The sequence below is a fragment of the Anser brachyrhynchus genome (assembly GCF_964034855.1).
Source record: "Anser brachyrhynchus genome assembly, chromosome: 4".
Lineage (NCBI taxonomy): Eukaryota > Metazoa > Chordata > Aves > Anseriformes > Anatidae > Anser > Anser brachyrhynchus.
In genome coordinates, this window is record NC_137698.1 from 43,800,021 (window position 1) to 43,818,033 (window position 18,013).

Genomic DNA, 18,013 nt, shown 5'->3' on the forward strand with positions numbered 1-18,013 from the left:
TACAAGACCTCCCACTCTCCTTAGCCACGTCACAAAGAAACTCAATAGCCTGTGTCATCGGGAAAGTGTTACGGTCTCCAGTCACGTCCTGCTGAAACCGTATGTTAACATTTGGGGGGAGAAGCAACTATCTAAAAGGTGCAGAAAAGCACGACTTTTGCCCTCTTCAATGAGCCTGCAAATGCCCGTTTCCCCTCTCCTGTCCCCCCTGCCCCTACCCATCTGGTACAACAGTGATCAGTACATCTCCCAGTGCTGGCAGCCTGACTCTGCATCAGCACCTTTCCAAACAGAGCAGATTGCAAAATGCACTTCTGCTGAGGGGCTTATTTCTTTTCAGCCGTAACCTCCTGACTCATTTAATAGACTAAGTATCTGGGATGGAGACCAAAACTTTGTAGCTGGATTCTGTTTTCTGTCCCCTAGGGCAATTAAGTCCTTCCAGCAGTGTGAGCTTGAGACTCCTCTAGTGTTGCCTGCTTGATCCAGGCGGGATCATTGAAAGAGAGAAAGAAAAAGAGTAGTGTGCTGAAGTTCTTATGTTCCTGGCAAAATATTTTAGCTTTGTTTTAAAAAATGCTCTTAAAAATCCTACATGTATAACGTAGCAGTCAGACATTTAGCCCCAGACTTCAAGTGCATTATACGGACAGGTTAGCCACAGGACTCCCATTGACTTTAATGGGAGTTTTGGTACAAGACCTTTATGCAGGGAACTGGAAATCCACCCTTCACTCACACTAGAGAAAATTTCAGAGAAGCAAAATGTTTTGAGGAGTTGAAGTTTAAAAAAAAATAAATAAATCTGTGATGTCATGGCAGCACAGGTCAGCTCTTATATTACTCTTGAGGGTCTGAGTGGGTTGGTGATGCTGTGAATCCAGAGCTTTGTGTGAGATTTTACATGGTATCTTACTTCCACATGTCTGAAGCACCCTGAAAATTCTTTTGTAATGTTTCACAAGTATTTATGATAGCAAAAAGGTGAACACAAGGGAAAAATGTTTTCTAGACTGTTTCTGTAGGTAAAATGCATTACTACATTTTAATTAAAGCTTTCTTGGTGGGAATTTTAACTTATTAAAACCTGTTTGCCACATATAGATTGAAACTATTATTTTCCTAACCCCCTGAATATTTTGCATACCGCCAGAGATAATTTTTTTTTTATTGGCTTGCACCATAAATCTCAGTGTCGTGAGCCTTTTGTGCATGCTAAAAGGTTAGGGGTTCACCGATTTTGCAAAAATAGAGACAACTGCAGAGCTACAAAAAGATTGTTTCTGAGATTGTTTAAAAAAAAAAGGCAGAATTATACCTTCATGGGATAAGTCTGTAAGAAAACAACTGTCATCAGCAATAGACTTTTATAAGTGATTAGCTATGCTTGTTAGGATGATACATTGGAAACCAATTGTATCTCACTTCCAAATATGATGCAATACATCTCTCCCTCAAAGGATTTATGTCCTAATTTTAGACTTGGCACTGCAAGTGGGTAAAGGGATCAGCTCTAGGAGCAGGTCAATTTGCTCATTAAGAACATGAATATTTTTAGCAGTGCACCACACTTCCTAGCATCCTCATTGCTTCAATTTTTGAAGATACTGCAAAAGAAGTAGGATTTTCTGTAGATGATCTAAAAGTAGAGGGAAATCACTAAATGGACTGGATTTAGAAAACCTTTTAAGCAGTGTCGTCTGCAGAGGATTACGAAGAGGTTACTGTACAAAGGCGGCAGTCAGCTATACAATGTCAGTCTAGATTGCATATTAAAGCAACAGAAGTTGATGAAATTTGATAGCGTGTGAAGAAATTGACATGGGTTTGTTCAAAATGTAGAGTAACCAGGTTACATGGAAGTACAAAAAATAATTTTAGCAGATCGTTCTTCAGGAAACCTCAGAGAAGAGAAAGTCACAAACAAAGTAGGAGATACATAGATTAAATGGAGGGTAAAGATAGGATTTTGCTGTTTTGTAGAAAAAAGCAGTGACAGAATCTTATTATGTCATGCAGGTGTCATGAGAGAAAAAAGGAGATGTCAAATAGGATCAGCTGAAAAGAATGGAATCTGTTATAGACACCTGAGATAAATATAAATAATAAAAAGGACATAGTATATATGGCTGTGTCTAAACAACTGATATAAGCTGCAGTGTTTTCCAAGATCCTGTTCACTGATTATCTAGACAGGCCAAAATGTACTGTGCTGAAGCTGCGTTTTGGCCAGCATTTCTGCGTTTAGTTCCATGGAAAGTATGGTATGGACAGGTAGGAGGAAAAGGTCTCAAGTACACATCCAGATCCTATCCCAGCGCAGGGCTGGGATGTGTCCAGGACCTGCTCTTGGACCCAGGAGCTGGGAAGCACTGCCAAATCCCACAATATTCACATCGTCTTAGTGGAACGCAGGAGGATCGTGAAACCATCAGTGTGAGGCAGCTGTGAAAAAGGCAAAATGTTCTCCTGGGATGAAACAGGGGAGGGATTTCTAGCAGAGATAAGGAAACATTGCCTTAGAGGGGCCTTGTCTGGCATGGTGTACATAATGTCCTCCACATTCAACAAAATCTGACTTGCACTGGAAGAAGTAGAGGCAAGGGCTACTTGGGTAGAGACTTTTGGTGAGGAAACAGGTGAAAGAATTAGGTAGACAGCCTCCTCTTAGAGGGGAGGTGATCGCCATATTTCAGCACATGGGGACATAAACGCCAGCAAGTTCCCATCCACTCCCCAGAGCTTTCCACCACTTGCATTGCCAGCCAGGCAGGCTGATGACACCTTCAGCATCAGCTATGGCTTTATCATCTTGCCACTGTTCTCCCCACCATAGCTTTGCAGCTGTTGGGGTTGATGGGGACTTTAATGTTTCCCCAGATGTAGGCATGGCTGATTGTCCAAAGTTGCTGTGTTGTTCAGGCCCACGTTGCTTGCTCTCTCCATAAATTTAGCTACTTGACCATGGTTTTGGTTTTAATTTTTTTTCTGGCACATGGCATTCAGTCCCACAACACACCCAACGTCTCAAGCCAAGAATGACACTTAATTTTCAAGCAGCCTTATTGATGGTATTATAGCTAATATAAATTACACTGAAATATTTAAAATAGCAGCAAGGTCATTTTGTTGCCCAAAAACAGTATATGAAGAACTTTTTATTTTCTTTTAATCATTCTCACTCAATAGATAAACAGTTTGCAAGCAATTGTTTCTAATGCAAAGCCAAGTCAGGTATTAGATAGCATAGGTTATTAAATATTTCAGTTTAGGAATGTTGATAATACACTGAGAAATGCTATGTTTTCACTCAAAAAAGGCAAACTAGCCAAAACCACCCCTCTCTAATGAGCCTGACAAGAGCTAGACACATTTTAGGAGGAGACACATCTGGGGCAAGATTATCGATTTGGGCTGCCAGCCCAGCCTCACTTATGGGCCGCCAAATTTGCCCATCTGTGCATACACTTTGTGAAGTGTTTGCCCTGTGCTAAGGCCCGTCAGCACAGAAAGCCCCATTCAAATTCCACTTAAATCCTCAAAACTCAGCTTAAGACAGACTTAGGTGATGCAGGACTCTTTACGGAGGAGTAAACTGGATCATTTTTCAAGCATTGACACCTGCATATACAGCTGATAGATTCTCACACCTGGCTAAACAGATGATTGAATTTACATCTGGGTAATCCATTTTAAAAAATGATTTTTGCATGTATAAATCAGTATGTTATAGTCTCTGTAGTTTATGCTTGGAAAAAAAACATGTGCCGGGTTGGTAGAAGTTGCTGCTCAATGCACAGGAAAAATGACTAATACTGGGGATTAACAAAATAGAATTCATGCCCTGAGCTTCTCAGATACTATTAAACAACTGGAAGTACATTTTTACCCCCTAATTCCATTGATACTTGAAAAAAACATTTAGGGCTATGGCCTAGACTAGTCATGTATCAGCTTCTGTCTTTTCCAGGCTTTGCCAAACTCACATTTTTGCACCCTAGAGTTAATATACTTCTCTGGCAGACTGAGGCAGAGAAAATTACAATCCCCCAGCCCATTGCATCCTTCCTTTGACTAATCAGCCCCGTTTCTTCTCCCCAAGTCAATGAGCAAGAACTGTTGGATGGTGTGGCAGCAACCCTGAAATATGCTCTCCCTGATGTTGCTGCAGCATAAGGTGTGATTGGATACACAGGTGTGCCTCCAAAATGGCTGGGCTGCTGGGATGGAATATTCATTTCACAAACACAAATCCCTGAGATTTTAACTTAATAATCTATGACCATATGCTATACCCATGGAAGCACCATACCTATACCAGATTGTACCACTTAGCACTGCAAAAAAACAAACTGGAGCAGACAGAATATCCTCATCTTTCTTTGGAGCCATTAGCTCCAGCACAGTATTGGATTTAGATTTTCATCTGTTAGTGTTAAGCCACCTCATGTGCAGTCAATGCCAAATGCCTCCAGGATTTGCACTGAATACTTTTGACAAGGAAAACATTATTCAAAACACTCTGCTGGCAGCAGTGTCTGGAAATAACCCATGAAGGAGATCCCGATAAGGCTGAAGACATGTTAGAGAAGGGAATCCATGCTTCTTTGACATCACTTTTGCTATAATTAAAAAGAACCATAGGAACTAAAATAGTTATGAAATAGAACAGTCAGAAGGCTATGACAGTCAAGGAGCTCTGGGACTGCTTGGAAAGGCTGCAAGAAGCACCTCCAAGAATAATTGGTAAGCGAGACTGTGCCATGTGGGATCTCCTTCACCTTCCAGTCCCTTGCCCAATGAGCTAGGAAATGCCTGGGTGCAAGCATCAGTTTGGAAATGCCGATGGAATTTTGCTCAAGCAAGAGAAAATAATGGGCTGACCCGTTAGGTGTGAGAATTGGCAGCCCAGCCGCATGGAAAATGTAGAGCTGGTGGAGGACGTGGATGAAATAGAAGTTGCTCCACTGCGCCAATCAATCAGTTAACACCTTTGTCAGTTTGTGTTACCCATATAACTTAAGTGGGATATTCAAGTACAGAGGCTAAATATAAATTTATAGGAAAATGTGATGCCATGTTCAGTGATGCATCACTTGGGTCTGAATAGGTCCCTCATTTCTAAGCTCTTCGATCTAGTTACTTCTCCAAATAAATGGGAACATGACAAAGGAAGGAACGGGAGTGGCAGGTAGGAAGAATGGTAGAGAAACATATTTTGTCAAATGTTAGTTGCAACCGTAGGATGAAGGACACAGCTCCTTTGACTACATGACCAGGTTCTTGGTGGCAGCAGGAAGTACAAAGAAAGGCTACAAGGAAGAGAAAGGGTGGGGTGGGGTGTCTGATTCCTTTGTTTTTGTTACATGAAATGTTGCTTGATGGAAAGCAAACACAAGATCCACCACCTCCCAGCCTGATAATAAAGAAAATATGGAAGATATCATTCTACTCTGAAAAGTGACTGCAAAGGTGGTGCCTTGGAAGTAAGCACTATCCTTCAAACTATACCTATCTGCCATTTATTACCATGTCAAAATTGCTGACTTATAGAGCATTACTTTGTCAGTCCTGGATGCAACCAGAAATTTCAGAGCAAAGCTGAATTTATTTTCCCTGCTGAGTGCAGACTAAATTATCTCTACTGGATTTGCAAAAGAATACCATATTCAACATGCAGGGAGAGCTTTATTGGTTTTCAGAATTAGAATAATCTCATTTCATCATCTCATTTCATTTTTCAATTACATTTTCAGGGCTATAGAGGAATAAAATAAAAAGTTACCCTCCCTCCACACACACACACACACACAAAAAAAGCTAGCAGCTATGATTTTAAACAAAACCCAAGAACATACCTGCTGAAAAAAAGATATTGGTAAAGTTCAGGTGTCTGACCAGTGCTTATGTTTGTGACTATATTTATATCTGAAAGCAGAAGCAGTAGATAAATCTCACTGAGGCGCACACTCTCATATAGTCTCCCACAGGTGGGGCTCTGCCCTGGACCTGCCCCGCTCTGGGTGGACCTGAAGCTTGGTCCCTCTCCTAGGGCAGGGATGATGGTCACGGTCTCACCAGCAGCCCATTGCACCTAGGTACTCTATAACTTCAGTCAGGACACTCTGGTTAAACAGACTTACATCACACAGCAAGTGTTTGCTTTATCCTAGAGGGGAAAAGCACAGACTTTGCATATTGCTTGCAGCAACAGGGCAGGAGGCTGGGAGCATTTTTCTTCCCACCTCTTTTACCCTCCCCCAGCACCTCACTGGGTTTGGCATCAGAGAAATAAACAGCATCATCAGCTTATTACATCTGACCCCTTTATTTTTAAAAGTCCACAAACACAAAAGGCTGCTAAAGTTGTTTCAGCTTAGCTTAGCATCTGTGCCCATCAGCTCTTGTGTTTCTTTGTAATATTAAAATTGTGTATTTTGGTTCTGCAGATTTATTACTTGGATGTTTTTCAATATCTTAATCTTGTTTTTGTTTTTTGTTTTTTTGAGACCTTAAAACGTTAGACAGTTTGGGTTAATCTTTTTGCCTTTTATATTCTCATCATTTTGGTCCACTAAAAATAAAGTATAAATAATTGGCTTTACTCCTATCTGCTCTGCTTAAAGTTTTGATAACTTAAATGTGGGCAAATTCTTCTTTGAATCCAATTAAACTAAAGACTTCTGTAAAGAACAGGACTTAAAGTAGAAAAAACAGATACAATATCATATATTAAATAATGTAGGATTCCATTCCTTTTACCACAATAATAGCCTTGAAGGGTTTGCTTTCACAAATGATTCAACCCTGGTGAAAGTGATATAACTCAGCTGAAATCAGTGGAGTTTGCAACAGCTCTGAACTTTGATTCACTGTTTTGCTGAAATGGTTTAAACTTTGGTATGTAATTTAATAAAGACAAAATGGAACCGTCTATCCTAGCTGCTACTGAGTAATTTAATACACCCTCTTTCTAGCTATAGATGAACAAAAAATACTATGACACATCTACATTATCTGTAGAAATACCCTCTTTGAAAGGAGACTGTTCTGGGAAGTCTTAAACTAAAGTATATTCTTAAAGTATATGCTCTTGTTATTATGAGACACTGACTTAAGATGCCTGGATCTTGAGTATGCTCGTTTTTCTCAGTTTATGAAGTTATGACATCCCCTGCTTTGTTGCTGATGTGCCCTCACAGCCAAACAAAAGCCCTCCTCCATGACCTGGCAAGAACTGCCCTGGACTGAAGGGAGGAGGAGGTGCTTGTTGGACCTCTTGGCTATCCTGCTCTCTCCCACTGCTGTGAGACTAGCATTTAAATCCTGAAGACACAGCAGAACTCGGGGTGGTCAGGCCAGGTCCTGCATACCTCTACATGGGTTCCACCTAAGACAGCTTCCTCTGATTGTGCTTTACCTATGTGACCAGAAGATCCTATCAGTAATTTCATGCCAGTGCGTTTCATATCAAGAAACTCCCCTTCCCCAGACACCCAAGGACAGATCAGCCTTCCCAGCTGCAGGGCCAGGATGCAGGGAGGAGGAGGAGGAAGGGCAGCCAGCGAGTAGGGAGATGTGATAATGCTGGTGTGCCAGCCAGAAGTTTGCCTTCACTAGCCTAGATTAATTAGATATGTATGTGGTTTAAGTATGTATTTCAGAATATAGAAGGAGAATAAAAAAACAAAACAAGACTTGAAGGAGCTATAATCTTAATATTTAGATATTCCCAAATGATTTATACATGATTTATTTCTCTGTGTTTATTTTAAGCTCAATAGACTGCTAGAGAGCAAAATGACATGCCTTATCCCTAGGTCTTATACTCAAGACTTACTTACATTGGATGTGCGGTGCAACACAGTCCTTCTGCTCCCTCAGCCAGTGCTAGGCAGGATACAAAAAACCTGGAATAAATACAAACGTTCATTATTCAGAGCGCTGGTATGGTTTTCAGAAGTGTGTGTGTGAAGTTATTTCTGTGTCTTTGCCATTACTGCCATTTCACTGAGTAACAGATACATGCAAAGGACTGGTTATAGGCAGAACTAACTGTGTGCCCAGGCAAACATTGCATTCTGGCATGCCCACGATTAAAAATCGGACCTCATATGTTCATAACTGACAGCCAATACCTTGGGGCAAACCAGATATTAGCAGGAAGGGTACATGAACTTTCTTGTAAGTAACTATTTGAAAATGTCAGCAATAACACAGACTATTAAATATACCATGGTAGCTGTCTTGTTGCTGCCTTTGCTTACAGAGAAATTCTTAAGGTATTAATTAGGCTAAATGAAATTTACCTTTAGTTTTTGAACACTGAATTTGTAAGTTGTTTAAAAGAATGAACATACCCAGACATTTTAGTCGGTAACTCCAACAATCAGTCATTTAATGTTTTATTCAAGAACACACTATTCCTATCAGAAATATTAGAAGCGAGATATAAACTACTGTTTTCATTCTGGACTACATTGGTCAAAAATGAATTGACTGGTTTTGATGGACCTTTGCTACTAGGTGATTGGTGCAAGCAAAGTCAGAATCAGACCAGGATTATTTTTGCAGGAGACACCTTTAGAGAACAGCCAGCAAAAGCACCTGTAGCATCTGTAGTCATTTATTAAACTAGTGTCAAAACTGATATGTTCACTTCATGAAGCAATTCCCTAGCCCTAGGAAATGGCATTGGAGAGAGGGGAACTCTTCAAAAAGCAGCTAAATAATCAGCAGCAATCCTAGCTCTGATAATAAAATTATGCAGAAGACTCTTCAAAGAGCAGTGTTATTGAAGGTTTCTCCTAAATGACCAGAAGCAAGACCTGTCCATTAAGACTGTAGCTATTGCTGAGATAATTAGCTTTGAGAAAGCTTCTTGTAGTGTATGCAACTTCCTTTCTTCTCAGCAGAAGTAACAGTATTTACTCTCAGAAAAGTATTTCATTTGCTTTCTTTACATTATGGCCAAAGTAAACATACAAGAAATCTCAGGGCCAAATCATATATTTTTTAGTTATTATTTTAAGGCAAAATAAGACCCCTATTCTTTAATGTTTCTTACCAGATAAAGCCATACAATTTGTCGTGTTCTCCCCATGGAGGGGAAAAGCTCCTATCTAAGCAGGGAGTGCAGATGTCACAAAGTTAGGATTTAGGTACACAGAGTAATTTTGTCTGTCACTGCTGTCACAGTACTAACTTACAGCTTTTTGGCCACTGCATAAGGATTCACAGCTTTCACTTAAGCATGCAGGCTCCCTATATATTGTAAGCATATGCATACTCTGTAAGTAACTTGACTCTGACTGATCTTTAAAACCAGATGATCTAAAAGGCGCTACCTCAATATAGCATGCTAGAACTGCAGCGTGGGCAAGTGCCCAGTTTTCAATACGAAACATTGAGGATATGAAGGAGATTTAAATTCTATATCTCAGAGGACACGTGCATCATAAAATACAAAAGAAAGAAATGATGCCTTCAGCTACAATAGGGCTACTGATAATGCAAACCTGCTCTGCTAAGTAATACAACAGAGTAAAGAACACAGCTTTTGCTTTACACTTTAAGGCAGTAGTCCCCATTATCTCTGGTGCTCTTCCTTTTCTGAGAACTCTCACACGTATGTGGATCACACCCACAATCCTGACTACCTGTTTTAGAATTTACAGACCAGAATTCCCCATAAGAAGCTGCAGCACAGGGACCATATTTTCTTCTTATTCATATACCAATAGGCATATGGAGACAATCTTATTTGCGGGAGTTAAAATAATAACCTGTCTTCTATTAAAGAAGCAAGTCAATAAGAAAGCATACAAATTTTGCCTAGACATTGATACAGTACCAATTCAGAGAATCTCCATTCTGAACTTCAGTCCCTCTTCTGAGGTCACTTTGCTCCTTTTATGCCCTCTGTGTGGAACAGGAAATGCATTGATCTAATCCAGGTGTTACAGACAACACTATCATCAGGAATTTGTTTTCATATAATTATTAGCTGTAGATGCTATTAAAAAGTGAAGCACAGCTGAATCCTTTTATCTAATCCTCCTGCTTTGGTAGGGCTTTCTATTGCCTCAGTATTCCACAACAGGTTATTTTTCTTGGGTCATTTACTTCTGGTCCCATATAGCATTCAATAACCACAGAAGAAATATTTCCTTTGGTATCTGAATTCCACCTACTGAGCGCACTCTAAGGTGAACCTCCTTCCAGCTGCTCATTACCTGCAAGAGTCTCTTTAAAGTACAACTTCCTACACTGAACTTTATGGCTACAATATAGGAGGAGAGAACCTTTCACCATATGGTAAAACATATGAGTAGGGTACTGCTTCCACCTCTTCTTGGGAGATATTTTAAAAGAAAGTAATGAACATTGTTATATTTCACTTGAAGTCTAATACGGTAGACACACTGTATATGTAGGTATATATTTGTACACTCATTCAGGCAGGATAATTTAAGGAATACTGTTATCAATTACTTGAAAGGCAAGATCAGAACTTGAGCTTCCAGACATAGAATCATAGAACATCCCATACTGGAAGGAACCTACTTTGTCCTACTTTGCTCACAGCAGAACAGTGCAGTGGAGGAAAGAGCTGCTCAGTACCCTGAATAAGAAAGAGTCAAGTTGGAGCAATGGATGGGCACAGAGTCTCATCTCCAGGTCAACTACCCGTAACAGTTTTTAAAATACCTTGTCCTATGACAATTTTTATGACCTGTGCAAAATATGCAGGCTTAATTTGCTCTCCGGGATATCCCAACTGCAACTTAAACTTCACTGTTTGATCCTGTTGATATAAAATGAAACTGTTGTCAGCACCCAGCATTAATGGCATATATATGTACAGGTCTATTCTGTTATTTCTCCTACCAGACTGTTTCTCCTTGGACAGTGAGGTCAGCACACTGGTCACAGCATCACATGGGGGCACACGTCTTCTCTGTAGCTAGGATTCAGCTAGAATATGGCAATGCTCCATAACATTGTCTGGGTGTTAAGCTGTCATCCAAGCCTCAAGGCACTTGAATTCTTTCAGAGCACTCTATTTCATTTTCCTTGCCTTTGTGTGAGGAGACTTCTTGCTTTCATAGGCTGGTTCTTGGTTTTGATCCCTCTAGGACTGGTTTGCACAGTTATTTACTCCAACCCCTCTGCATGGACAAGGCTGTGCAAGTCTGTGCCTCCAGCACACTAATCCTCAACCACCTCATGAGACTGAAATCAACGAGGAATTTTTTGAATACAATGTCACTAGTGGACAAGTAAAATGATATAGATGTCAAGGCTGAGGAAAGGCAAAAATATGGGAGAAGAGCTAAACAAAACCATGAGGAAGTGCACAAGGCAAGCAGCTCTGTCAATGCTGGCCACTCAGGTTTTTCTATGGTGAGCCACAGGCTGTGCTTCAGACATATAACGAGGCCACTGTCTTTCCATAATTTTCATTTCTCGCGTTTCTCAGATCCTTTTAAATCTATATTTATAACATTTTTAAAGGGGTGAGAGAAGGGGACAGGCAATCAATTGATCATTAATCTCCCATCTTGCTGTCAGAAATAAAAACAGTCTTTCGACAGAGTTAATTTAATTATTTTTTATGAGAGTCTTAAATCTCATTAAGAGCATTATTTAGTAACAGAAAATCCCCAGGAGTGGAGGCACTGGAAGGCAAAGCCGAACCTTTCTTCATATGAGCATTCCCAGCACCCTTGCCCCAGAGCTCTCTGCTCCTTGAGCAGAGCTTGTGCACTCTCTCTTCAGAGGAAAAAAATCAAACTAGTAGAGGAAAAAGAGAATGGGGCACTTGGAAATGGAGCAGCAGAAAGTGGATATGATTTAAAAGCCACCTAAGAAAATTCATTTGTATGATAGAAAGACAGTTTGCTTTATCTAGCTGAAATCATGGGCTAATTTCTGTGTCTTCTCTTGAAAGACTTGGATCAACTGTTAATTGATGAAGGTAGACATATGAATGTCTGGTGTGCATGTTCCCGGTATCCCTAGGCAGGTAACAAAGGAAAACCAGCAAATGCTAACTGGACAGATTCTGCTTGGATAACACAATTCACTTCAAATAGAAGATGGCTGCTTTCCAAGAGGCCACAACAAATGCAAACTCGTATTCAGCCTCTCCTTGAAGACAGAGGTTTTCACTGAAGCAGAGCAAAACAATAGAAATGTATAAATGTGAGGGACTACCTGGAGTACAAAAGGGCTTTTTTTAGTATATGTGCGCTTTCTCTCAAGGGGTGAAGTATCAGCAGACTAGAACAACAACGTGAAAGTCTTTTTTTTTTTTTTTTAATTGCTTCTCATCTGGCTGGACTCAATACCACCCCTTTGTTGTCTCCTTATGTTTTGTGATTTGGTTAGCACCCATGCTGCTTTCTCTCTCAGCCCACAATGAGATAACATGCGGTGTCACACCAACCACGGGCATTGGGCCCAAACTGAGGACTGGCTAAAAACAGTGCCATCAGGAGCACCTCTGCTGGCAGGAATTGCTTCTAGGTCCTCTCAAGTGTTGAAAACCTCAGATTCCCATTGAGATCAACACAAATGTAAAAGACTCAAAGAAGCTGCAAGTTCTGGGGCACTGGGAGCCCTGGAAACACAGAAGTGATGGTGTCCTCCAGTGTACCAAAGGAGACTCAATGTGAACATCTGTATCTACATCCTTTTAACGTTTGTGTTGCAAAGGATGAAGTGCATGGGGAAGGTATAAAGCAGAAACATGGCTGCATTCTGTTATTATCTAGCAGCTAAACATGGAAAAGCAGACATAAAAAGAGGAGTAAGATGTATGAATAAACCCTTCTGGAGGAACAAAGAAACCTCTGCTTGGAATTTGGCCCTCTTGACAAATCCTTAATCCATAATGCTTGCCTCAACCTTGTTCCAGTCTTGGGTTTATTGACCGAAAATGCTAGGCACATGCGAGAGTGTTTAAGAGAGGCATGTGCTTCATGTCACACTTATCTTTTAGAACAGGAAAAAGGAGGACAATTGGTTTTCCTCCATGTTTCAGTTTCAGCCAAAATCTGAAAGGGATGATAGAATAGTATCTAGGTCTGCTCTTTTAGGCAGTTTTTATGCTAGATAAAATTCAAACCAGAAACTATCCTACCATAAAAACAAACACAGAAAGATAAAAACTTTGTAGCAGAAAGTGGAAAATGATGGTTATATACTGGATGTCCCTGTAGCTATTTGAGCTTCAGTATGAAAGTCATGAACAAAAAGAAATTGAGCTTTAACACTTGGTGCAGAGCTTATTGTGCTGAAAGTTTTGATTTGGGCCCCGAACCTCTGGGTCGCTAGTAAAAGATATCTCACGACTGAAAAAAATCTTACACTAAAAGAATGCAAGATCAAGTCAGCTAGGGAATGCTTCCTTGCCATGGCATAAAATCTTGATTCTGGAGGCACTGACTGATACAAATGCAAGGCTGAACCTGGGTCTGAGTAAGATCAAAAACGTGTTCTCTTCAGAAACAGTTGCCATGCTAAACCTCTCTGCTCACCATTTTTAATATGAAGAAACTGGGCTGAAATGCAAAGTTATTATGTTTGTTTTATTAATTTACTCTGTTTGCTCAACCTCATATGCAAGGAATTTCAGAGCATCACCAGAAGTACAGATGTCAGCAGTTGGCAGCCAGTGATTTCTGGCTGCTCAGAGGTCATTTTTCTCTTGGATTCCCCCTGCGAAAGGTTTGAAATTCACCATTTAACAATATCACATTTCATGCCTGCTTGCTACTTCAGGTCCAGGAACTAAATTTCTTCCAAATAATGTAACAGTAAAAGTCAGAGAGGTTGTTTGCTTTTTGATGTTGGACGGTTCCTATGTATGACTGCAGTGCCATAAACTGTTTGTACCTGTGATCAGATCACACATCATAAAATAAATAACACACACTTCTGCCCACAAATGGATTTAAAAAAATGTTTAGAGTATTTTTTTCCAAAGTAGGAGATTAACAACTTAAATAATAATCATCATAATTTTAGATTTTGAAACAATATTTCTTGGTGATTTTATTTTTACTACCAAACAGTTGGTTGCTAGATACTCCCAAAGAAATCTTATTCATCCCCACATTATCACTTCATTATATTTATTTACTTGGAGTTTAGCTTGAACTGTGTAGGAGTGAACAGCAACAATGATGCTGTCTGCCCCACATTCAAGTTAGCTACTAAGGAAGTTCTGCATTTGAGGAAAGTGGAAAACAAAGTCATGCTGGATGTCAACACCACACAGATAACTGGTTATCTAGTCCTTGGGCAGGTAAGTGTGGGCACAAGGCAGGCCCCCAGAAACCTTCTGTGTCTGACCAGCAGGTGTGGAACCACCCCTGTTTTGGAAATAAAGCACTCAGCTGTGACTGAGTCACACAGCTTGTTCCACAGCTCCTGCTGTAGCCCATGAACTGCCTTATACATGGAGGTACACTGTAGGTGTACATGTAATAAAACCAGCTTGCTATATATTGATATATTTAACTTTAAAACGAACTTGAAACTTTTATTGTACTTTACAAGGAGAAGTTCAGCATTGTTTTACTGGAACTGTAATAACAGTCCAAAGTTTAAATGTCTTATTCTAGACACATAGGATGCCTGTGTGTTTAAAGCGATGACCCGGGAATGACTACCCACTCCCCAAATAAAGTTCTCTTCATACTGAAAATCTGCGAATGAACACACCCAGTGAGTGTAATAGAGTTCTAAGGTTTCATCCAGACAGAAATGTAGTAGAGCTATTTCATCTGTTCTGGAGACATATATTTTAAAACAACAACATTACAATTATGAAATTGATTTTTTTTTCAAAAGGTGACATAATTGACGGCCACTTTTCTGACATCTAACTAAAAAGTACATCATGCAGATGAACTTAATAATATGGTGTTACATGTTGATCATCTGAGTTATAGCTGATGAGCATATTCTTCTATCAACAACAATTAATCAGTTAGCTTTAAAAAGTTAGTGTACAGTGTTTTTCACCTCCAATAAATCAAACTGTAGAAAAACATAAACATGCAAGAGACTGTTTATAGATGGAAACTCTGACCTAAGGCTTTAAACAGGCTCAGACCACCAGAGTTTTGTCCGCTAGCTATTCACATGCCCTGTGCAAACTGTCATCTCTGTGGCACTGGTGGCTTCTCAGATCAAATCCGGAGCACAGCCCCTCACAGCAGGGCTCTTTAGCACGGGGAGTGACACACCAAGTGGCAATGATGTGTTTTATGTCAGCAAATGCTCTTCGGGTCTCAAAAGGACAAGGCTGCTCAGTGCTTGCCCTGACTTCCTGACACAGTAGGCATTGGTGAGCAGCTTAGTGGTGACACTCATCTAGCAGGAGTTTTTAACTAAAAGGACAACAACAAAAGTAATGGAGCTTTTTTCCTAAAGCTATTGCTTGAGCACAAGGGATGAATGGAAGAGAAAAATTAGGGAGAAGCTTGTAGCTATGAACAAAACTAAACTGGTAAAGACAGAATATATATTTTTTCAGTGAGGAAAGAGCTTTCATAACAGCAACATAAAGCCAATGCTGCAATTTAAGAAATACAAAGTGCAAAAAACCAACAACAAAATATTTTTATTTTCATTTTTTTACTTCCCTTGCAGTGGGACAATTAACCCCCCTGAAGGAGGTAGCAAGCCCAGGGTTTCAGATCTTTAGCTTGCATTAACAGGAGGAGAAAGGAATGGAGAGACTGGACACGGTTGGTAAGGCCATTTAACATGTCCTTAAAACTTTACTTCAAAATACCATAAATGCATTGTAAGACAGTATATATTCATATTTCCCACTAGAGCATGGCTTATACAATGTGTTTCATGACATACTTCCATCAAAGCAAATCAACCCTAAGCAGAGGAAATCTACCTGAGAGATTTTGCCAACTAATTCAAGATTCACCTGGAGGTAATTTCATAGGCACAAGGGTCCCCCGTGCCCTTCTGTCAGAGATCCTTGTTGCAAAAACTTCTAGTTGTTGCGACCTAGTGGAAGCGTTCTGGTCCTGTTTTCCTCACACAGCACAACCACAGCCTTGCATTTTGATTTTAAGCAGTAGCTGGTTTTGATTTCAAGCCTCCAGCCTTTAAAGCACATGCGAAGCAGGGCCAGGGCAAGCCACCAGCACCAGGACCTTCGAGGATCATGCCAGCATAGTTCACCAGACCTCACCTGGGGAATTTACCAACCTCTCTGGCTACAATGACAGTCAGCGCTGCTTCGGACAAGAGTTTTTTTTCATTACAGAGAGATCTTTGCGCACAGATTATGCAGTCCAGATTTGATTTGCAGAGCTCCAGCCCAGAGTCCGAGGAGACAGAGTGACCATTGTCCTGAGCAGACCCAGAGCAGTGATCAGCCCAGCTTCTTGCTACCTTCTGGACCTACAGGAGTTAACAGCAGTAAAGGTGATTTGCTTGAATCAGTCTTTTATACATAGACACCAGACCCTCCCACAGAAAGCTTTAAAACCGCTGTGAACATCTTAGTCTTACCCAGCAAATCAAATAGACGTTCTAAGTTTTCAAATTTATGCTCTCATAATAATAATTCCTTGACAGTATTAGCAACCTCTTCCTCTGTGTAAGCATGCTGCTTTTCATGATCTTAAACAAGCTTTTTATTTTTTTTTCATTACAAAGAGATCTTTGTGCACAGATTAAGAAACTTCTCAGGAGGCTGATGTTCAAGATGTAGTCAGCATGTTACTGACACTGTGAACAACAGCTAAATAGGGAAGTTAGATACCATAATGTGTACACATATACCTTGGGCCTGCCCCAGGTCTGTGGCTTCCCTGCCGCTGCCCAACCAAGGCAGATTTTTTTGTTTTATTTGCTCACAAATTTTGCGCTGTTTTCACTCTGTCTGCTTGAATATCAGGTGTAGTTTAATTCTCCTGGCTGGTAAAGCACTGAGCAAGTGCTGTGTGCAGTTCTGGGCCCTGCAGTACAAGAAGGACGTCGAGGCCCTGGAGCGTGCCCAGAGAAGGCCTTTGAAGCTGGTGAAGGGCCTGGAACACAAGTCCTATGGGGAGCGGCTGAGGGAACTGGGGTTGTTTAGTCTGGAGAAGAGGAGGAGAAGAACCTTAGTGATTCTATGATTCTATACAAGCTATATTGCTATGAATATATTCCTGTTGGAGAATAACATTTGTGTTTCTGAGTTTTTTTGTGTTACTGATTACATGATAGAAATAGATAAAAGAAAATATTATATACATGTAAATATACATAAAAAGAAAACATAAGAAATATAAAATAAAGACATAAAATACAAAATAAATAGATAACATTAAAAAGGTAAAAATATGGTTAAAGGAAAAAGGGAATTCCCTGGAGAACAGGCTACCTCAGCACTGCAGAACTCCTAGCAGGCTTGCCCACTCATTTTGGCACAGGCTGCAGTGCCAGCTGAGGAAGGACAAGGGTGGAAGGGTGGTCCAGGACCCTCGCCAGACTGTCACACAGAGTCCTTTGGTCCACTTATGGAATCATACACAGGTGACTGCAGAGTCTGTAAAAGCTGTTTTCATGACATTTACATCCTTTTTTTTTTTTTTTTTTTTAAACGGAAACATTATATTCTGTCTTTTTTTTTGAAAAGGCCTAAACGTTCACTTCGGATTTAAATCATAAAGGAGCCAGAACTGCCACTGAAATGTAACACAGATAAACATCACCATAATGTAATGTTACCATAATGTAATTAATTGATGTAATATAAAAAATTTTAAATAATTAAAAAAAAATTTGAAAGCGTGAGGTAATTTCTTTTATTTCACTGCCATGAATTCCCTCTTTATCCTTTGCACTGGGGGAGAACAAGTGGATTCATTTTGGTCTCTGGCACAAAGCACATGTTATAAACACTACTTTTTTATGGCCTCTTTAGCTCACTGAGGTATTCAAAGTTTCACTAGATTTCATTCTGTGTAAGATGCTAGGCACCTTT

At 40.1% G+C, this 18,013-nt stretch overlaps 1 long non-coding RNA gene across 1 annotated transcript in view; it reads right to left on the bottom strand.

Moving 5' to 3' along the window:
- LOC308194637 overlaps positions 1-10,417 on the bottom strand; it is a 72,753-nt gene extending 62,336 nt beyond the window's left edge. Inside the window, exons 1-2 of the long non-coding RNA XR_013950775.1 lie at positions 9,854-10,417; positions 7,845-7,910 (exon numbers count right to left, since the gene is read on the bottom strand). This is a non-coding gene — a long non-coding RNA (uncharacterized lncRNA). The remainder of the gene's footprint in view (positions 1-7,844; positions 7,911-9,853) is intronic.
- Between the last annotated feature and the right edge of the window lie 7,596 nt (positions 10,418-18,013).